An 8,097-nucleotide genomic window follows, 5' to 3' on the forward strand; every position below is an offset into this window, starting at 1 on the left:
GGAAATGTACATGCCAGCCAGCATGGGGGGGGGATGACATGCATGCCAGGATGGGGAACAATGCATGCCAGGATGGGGAAAACATACATGGCAGGATGGGGAAACATGCATGCCAGGATGGAGGAAACATGCATGCCAGGATGGGGAAAACATACATGGCAGGATGGGGAAACATGCATGTTAGGATGGAGGAAACATGCATGGCAGGATGGAGGAAACATGCATGCCAGGATGGAGTTAACATGCATGGCAGGATGGAAGAAACATGCATGCCAGGATGGAGGAAACATGCATGCCAGGATGGAGGATACATGCATACCAGGATGGGGGAAACATGCATGGCAGGATGGAGGAAACATGCATGCCAGGATGGGGAAACATGCATGGCAGGATGGAGGAAACATGCATACCAGGATGGGGAAAACATACATGGCAGGATGGGGAAACATGCATGCCAGGATGGGGAAAACATACATGGCAGGATGGGGAAACATGCATGCCAGGATGGAGGAAACATGCATGCCAGGATGGAGGAAACATGCATGTCAAGATGGAGGAAACATGCATGCCAGGATGGGGAAAACATACATGCCAGGATGGAGGAAACATACATGGCAGGATGGAGGAAACATGCATGCCAGGATGGAGGAAACATGCATGCCAGGATGGAGGAAACATGCATGCCAGGATGGAGGAAACATGTATGCCAGGATGGAGGATACATGCATGCCAGGATGGAGGAAACATGCATGCCAGGATGGGGAAAACATACATGCCAGGATGGGGAAAGCATGCATGCCAGGATGGAGGAAACATACATGCCAGGATGGGGAAACATGCATGCCAGGATGGAGGATACATGCATACCAGGATGGAGGAAACATGCATGCCAGGATGGAGGAAACATGCATGCCAGGATGGAGGAAACATGCATGCCAGGATGGAGGAAACATGCATGCCAGGATGGGGAAAACATACATGCCAGGATGGAGGAAACATGCATGCCAGGATGGAGGAAACCTGCATGCCAGGATGGGGAAAACATGCATGCCAGGATGGAGGAAACATGCATGACAGGATGGAGGAAACATGCATGCCAGGATGGAGGAAACATACATGCCAGGATGGAGGAAACAGACATGCCAGGATGGAGGAAACATGCATGGCAGGATGGAGGAAACATGCATGCCAGGATGGAGGAAACATGCATGCCAGGATGGAGGAAACATGCATGCCAGGATGGAGGAAACATGCATGCCAGGATGGAGGAAACATGCATGCCAGGATGGAGGAAACATGCATGCAAGGATGGAGGAAACATGCATGACAGGATGGAGGAAACATGCATGCCAGGATGGAGGAAACATGCATGGCAGGATGGAGGAAACATGCATGACAGGATGGAGGAAACATGCATGCCAGGATGGAGGATACATGCATGCCAGGATGGAGGATACATGCATGCCAGGATGGAGGAAACATGTATGCCAGGATGGGGAAAGCATGCATGCCAGGATGGGGAAAGCATACATGCCAGGATGGAGGAAGCATACATGCCAGGATGGAGGAAACATGCCACGATAGGGTACATTTACCAGGAAGGGGTACATGCTAGGAAGGGGGACATTTACCTGGATGGGGGTAAATTAACCAGGATTGGGAACATTTACCAGGATGGAGGACATTTACCAGGAATGGGGTACATGCCGGGATGGGGGAACATTTACAAGGATGGGCAATATGTCAGGATGGGGTACATTTACCAGCATGGGAGAACATGCCAGAATGGGGTACATTTACCAGGATGGAGGACATTTACCAGAATGAGGTATATTTACCAGGATGGGGCCATGATGGGGACAAATATACCAGTATGTAGGAAATATATATCAGGATGGGGGACATGTTTACCAGGAAGTGGCCCAGGAAGGGGGACATAACTACATAATAAAGGGGAGGGGAGCAACTCGTACGTCTTTATGGGATTTCAGGATGTTCAGACTTTGCAATGTAGATGTAGATGTGGATTACAGGGTGACATCTGATTGCATTCCAGGCTAAAATCTCTGTCTAATATGCTGCAATTTTTTCCAGAAAGATCAATCCAGCTGCTGTGTCTGGAAAGGGCAGGGGCTCAGCTTCAATGTGTGGTAAGCATGCATGAGTGTGATGCCCCCTGCTGAAGAGAAAAGAAGACTGCAAAGGTAAGGTTACAATCAATTATTTACATAATAGGATTGGTTGGCACTTCGGAAAAAAAATTGGATTTAGGGCTACAGTTTGGGCACTTGGCCTGTAAAAGGTTCGCCATGACCGTCCTAGGGGATTTGAGGAGTGCTGTATCAATGCTGCGGTATGTGTGGCTGTGGAAAATGCTGCGGATGTCCCGCAGCCACACGTAACTGCATGTCAATTATTCATGCGGAAATATCTGCGGAATTCCTGCCTTTCCTCTATGGAGATAGAGGGCGGGAGTCTGCCGGTATTTCTGCACTTGTCCCGCAGGTTTACCGCAGCAAAAATGCGCGAATCCCGCAGCAATGGATATCTGAGGATTCCGGGAAGCAGCTGCGGGGAAACCTGCGGACATACCTGCGGCAAAGGCCGCGGGTACGTTGTCCCGTGGGCACATGGCCTAAGGGTACCGTCACACTTTAGCGACGCAGCAGCGATCCGACCAGCGATCTGATTTGGTCAGGATCGCTGCTGCATTGCTACATGGTCGCTGGTGAGCTGTCAAACAGGCAGATCTCACCAGCGACCAGTGACCAGCCCCCAGCCAGCAGCGACGTGCAAGCGACGCTGCGCTTGCACGGAGCCGGCGTCTGGAAGCTGCGGACACTGGTAACTAAGGTAAACATCGGGTATGGTTACCCGATGTTTACCTTAGTTACCAGCGCACACCGCTTAACTTAGCGTGTGCAGGGAGCAGGAGCCGGCACTGGCAGCGTGAGAGCTGCGGAGGCTGGTAACGAAGGTAAATATCGGGTAACCACCTTGGTTACCGATGTTTACCTTGGTTACAGCTTACCGCAGGCTGTCAGACGCCGGCTCCTGCTCCCTTCACATTCAGGATTGTTGCTCTCTCGCTGTCACACACAGTGATGTGTGCTTATCAGCGGGAGAGCAGCAATAAAAAAACGAACCAGGGCTGTGTGTAACGAGCAGCGATCTCACAGCAGGGGCCAGATCGCTGCTCAGTGTCACACACAGCGAGATCGCTAATGAGGTCACAAAAAACGTGACTCAGCAGCGATCTCAGTAGTGATCTCGCTGTGTGTGAAGTACCCCTAAGGCTACAACCCCATAAATCGCTCGTCGGTATGAGGGCGTATCATTGTTTGCGCCTGTCAGAGCTCCCTGTGATGCGATAGGGCCGATTAGTTGCTATGAGAGCCGGGGGTCTGTTGAAGACCTCAATGTCTATCATCATGGGCCAGTTTGTGGCCAGACTTCAAAGGATATTGTAATTTTTTTTCTATATGCAGAAATACCATAGTGTTGCTGTGTACACTACTAGACTACGCAAAATGTAGTTGGTATAAGCTCCTCGTTCAGTAATATGAGGAGGTGCACACCCAAGTATTTTTTTATTACAGAAGCCTTTGTATATATCAATAGTGCGTGTGCCATTGGTAAACAAGAAGCACATGCAAAAGCATATGAGGTTTATGTCCATATTTGGGAATTTCCTCTTCTGCTCTCCATAACATAGAGTCCTTATCATGCAGCTGCGCAGATAAATCAGAGCTTACATAGATGTAGTCAGTCATCACTATTATCAATATCTTCATTGTGTATCCTTATATCAGACACCAGCTGCAGACTTTTAGGCTCCATCTTGCTCCTCATATACAAAAAAAGCTTGGTTATAGAAAAGCATATAGAAAAATATATATATTGTATTATACTCTCACAGTATAAAAGCATAGAGAAAAATATTTTGTATTCTCACATGGTGAACATACTGTATATTCCAAGGGTCAACCAAAGAAAACTGTAAAGATGTATGCCATCCTGGACAATCAGAGAAAACGATTACTTGCAAGGTCAGAACTCTGATCTGTTTAACTTAAAGGGAAATGCTTACCTTTACACCTTGGGTTTCTATAGTGGTGTTACAGAAGGCTCTGGGAGAAAAGCCAGTGGTCTTATAGTAGATTCTGTTGAAAACACTATAGAGATAACCTTGCTCACACTTGTTGAGTTCAATCAGATGTCTTCCTATATGGAGGACATACTGTGAAGCCCCACCAGTGTTGTGTCGGTGCATTACCTTCAGGGACTCCACGTAGCTGGATCTTGTCACAGGTAGGAGATCTTCTTTTAGGATTGTCGTGACGCCACTCTCAGAATTGCGGTCAGTGGGGACCGCCACTGCAGGTTAAGGGATGCCTGGGGCTGATGGTGGGTGCAGCCAGTTGTAATAGCCTCCTGAGAGTGAGGCAAGCCCCAGGGCCCTGTGTAGGTGTGTAGAACCACAAGGCGCAGAATAACTCCACACAAGCAGAATGTCTTTCAGGGGTTTTACTCACTGTTGATGGCAGGGTGAGTAACCCGGGCGTGGCTGGGATGAACCAGGCTGGAACCAGGTATCCTTCAGGCTGACTGATGAGGGTGGCTACCGACTCGCCTTCCTTAGCCCTTCTGTGGTTTGTGGTAACCCCGACTTTTAGTCCCTATGGGGGTCACCCAGGGAAGTAGCTGCTCCCCTCGTTTGTTTGCCGTTTGCTTGTCGCCTGGACCAGATCACTCCAGCTGCTTGCCTCCTGTGAACTATGGGCCCCAACTGTGGCTACGTGGCTGCGGCTTTTGTGGTGTTGTGGCGTGGGCTTTAAGGGCCCCACACCGGCAGGTTTAGCAAGGAAAGGTGGATCTATCCCCGCATCGGGATCTGCCGCCCGTTTGGGCCTGGTACTCCCTGACAGTCTCCTTACTTTCCACTACACTGCTCTCTCTCCAGCTGTGTGTGGTGTTCGGGCAGCACTACCAGGTGACCGTTCTCCCCCGTCGGTAGTCACTGCGCGGACGCTGTTAGACTGTAACAGCTCCAGGGTCTGCTTCTGCTCTTCCTGAGCTGCACACTAAACTGGCTCACTCGTGGGACCTGCACTGCTGCTCCTGTCTGAGCTCCACTTCCATGCTCCTCACTCCTCCACACTCTGCTTCAGACTGTTTACTCCTCCTTCTCTTTTCCCCTTGTGCCTGCCTACGCCACCTAGCAACCAGGCTCTCTACCACACCCCTTGAGTGGAGATGGAGGCTTCGCCCCCTCCACTCCTCAAGTGGAGGTGAAGGCTTTGCCCCCTCCTGGGATCCCCAGGGGTCCTCCCAAAGGTACATGTGTGAGACCTGATCACTATGCGCCTGTGTAGTCACACCTCGGTCAGCCTTCTGGATTACCTGTATTGTACTGTCCCCAGCATGGGTGCAGTACTCAGTGGTGCCTGACCAGGTCAGGGGCGCCACAATACCAACACCATAGGCTTCTCTTCATCACTCTCATTTAAGAAGAATAGCCAACAAGTTACCGGCCCTTGACAACATACAGTATATCCTGAGCCCCTGCATTGCTGCCCATGTTTAGTATGGTCACCGGTCACCCCCCTCCCCCCCCCCCCCCCACGCAGCAGATGCCTACATGTGTCTGTCTCCAGCTTCTGCCTAAGCACTAGGTCCCACCCTTGCCGCTTGGAGTTTACTGGTCTCCATGTCATGGATGAGTCACGGGTGACAGACAGTCATGTGGTTTTCGCAATAGAAGATCACAGCGTTTGACTGCGCAAAATTCTCCATCTTTCTATTGATCCCGCTGTACGTATTCCTTGTATTAGGTAGCTTTCTTGCTGGGTTTGCATCTCTTCCCCTTTAAGACCCAGCAGAGCCCTCCTTCCATCCAGCTGCTGATTATCAGTATTCTCCATGTGCTTAAATACTCCCATCTTCCCTGGGCTTGTGCATGTGATATTATTCAATTCATTCATGCTCTGGTTGCAAGCAGGCGGCTTGTACTCAGCTATGGTATTGTTGCTGTTACTTTGCTGAATTTCTACCTGCGTTATCTGTGGATAAGAAGTTCATGCATTTTCCCCTGTGCAGCCTCCTTGTTGTCTTCTTTAGTGTTTAGTGGGGTTAATGAAGAGCTCATCCCATCCATTCCCTAATTTAGGGTCCAGCACTAAGGATACCTAGGGTCAGATATCCGGCTCAGCACATAGGTGCAGAACCTAAGGTGGTGAGGGACGCCAGAGACCAGCGGTAGATTTGGTCAGGAGTCACCATCTTCCCTTTGCCTAGACACAGGGTTTCCCTTCCCTTTCGCCATTCACTTGGTATTTCCCCGTACCTAACGTGACACTCCAGCCACGGGCACGTGCTCACTTCCTGTCCCTTTAAGAGGAAGTGTGCCCACCTTGCAAAGGTGTCCCCAGCCTATTGCTAGGACGCACCAGATATTTAAGACTTCCTCTCTTGATGGGAGGGGCCAGAGCAAGTCATTAGGTTTTTGATCCTATTACCTGTGTGTTGCTCCAGCCTGTTTCATCCGGTCTGCCAGTATGCAGCACTAGTAGTGGGCAGTCCGGCTCTTTTTGGTGATCCGGTTCCTATGGCTCCGCTCACCAAAAAGAGCCGGATCTTTCAGATCGTTCTCGGCTCCTTATTAAATATGTGTTAACCCCAGGTGAACACATATTTAAGATTATAGTAACGCCGCCAAAGCCCCGCCCACCCACGGCTAAACACCACCCATTTACAAGCGGCCAATTAGATTGCTGAGTAGGCGGAGTTTAGCCGAGGGTGGGTGGGGTTTTGGCGGCGAAAAGAGCCGTTTAGAGATTTGAGTGGCTCACACTGGTGATCCGGCTCCTGTCGTTCACAGCAGGGAGCCGGATCTTTTGTGTCGGATCGTTCGCGACCGACACATCACTATGCAGCACCAGTCCTGCATGTAACCAGCTCCGAGTCTCCTGTGTCTACCCTATCCATGTCCCTGGACCTGCGTCCCTGTGTCTTGGTTCCAGCCTGTATCCTGCACCTAATGTCCTGTACCTGCAATCCGCTGTCCTATGCCTGATGTTTGGTGCCGGGTGAATCGTGCCTGATGACTTGTATGCTGATGTCCGGAATCCCTTCTGATGTCCTGTGCCGGATGACATATGCCTGATGTCTTGTACCTGTAGGAGGTGGTCAGGTTACCCCCACTCCTACGATGTTTACATAATGTGTGATGATCTTTATACTCAATGCACTGTAATATAGTCGTGTTTTAAAGTGAATATCTAAGTGTAGCTGCTGCTGGAGAATACGGACTGGCAATGTAGCAGGGCCGGGAAAGTGTAGGGGTCGGCGCCATCTGGCAACCCAGGATGTGTTATATTATACAGTATAAATCTGAAAATAAGGAGCGCTGATAGTGTAATACCAAACAGATCGGTGAGGTTTAACTGTAAGTGTACACTAACCTTAAAAGGTTGTGATAGTCACAACCACTAATGTGCATAAGATAATGGCGTCTGCTGCAGCCGCACGTGGATGAGCATACAAAATGGAGTAGAGAAGGGGTTAAAGCCGCGCATCAGCCGAAATGAAGATGTAGAGTGTTGATGAAGATAAACTTTCTTTTATTCCAAAGGTCTACGCGTTTCGAGGTGAAAACCTCTTCCTCAGGACCAGTACATCAACAATGGCTTTTTGTTGATGTACTGGTCCTGAGGAAGAGGTTTTCACCTCGAAACGCGTAAACCTATGGAATAAAAGAAAGTTTATCTTCATCAACACTCTACATCTTCATTTCGGCTGATGCGCAGCTTTAACCCCTTCTCTACTCCATTTTGTATGCTTATATTATACAGTGGAACCTTGGATTAAGGCCTGTTTCACACGACAGTGAAAAACACAGACGTTCTTCACTGACGTGTAAAACACGCACATGACCCTCCGTGTTCCGTGATTCACGGCACACGTGGGTTGTCCATGTGCAATCCGTGATCTGTGATCCGTGATTGCACATGGACATTACTCACCTGCCTTCATTACTGCTGTCCACGGTGCTGAAGTCCTCAGCTCTGCAGCGTCCGCCCACCGCTCTCTACTTCC

Source organism: Anomaloglossus baeobatrachus, chromosome 1 (assembly GCF_048569485.1).
Source record: "Anomaloglossus baeobatrachus isolate aAnoBae1 chromosome 1, aAnoBae1.hap1, whole genome shotgun sequence".
NCBI lineage: Eukaryota > Metazoa > Chordata > Amphibia > Anura > Aromobatidae > Anomaloglossus > Anomaloglossus baeobatrachus.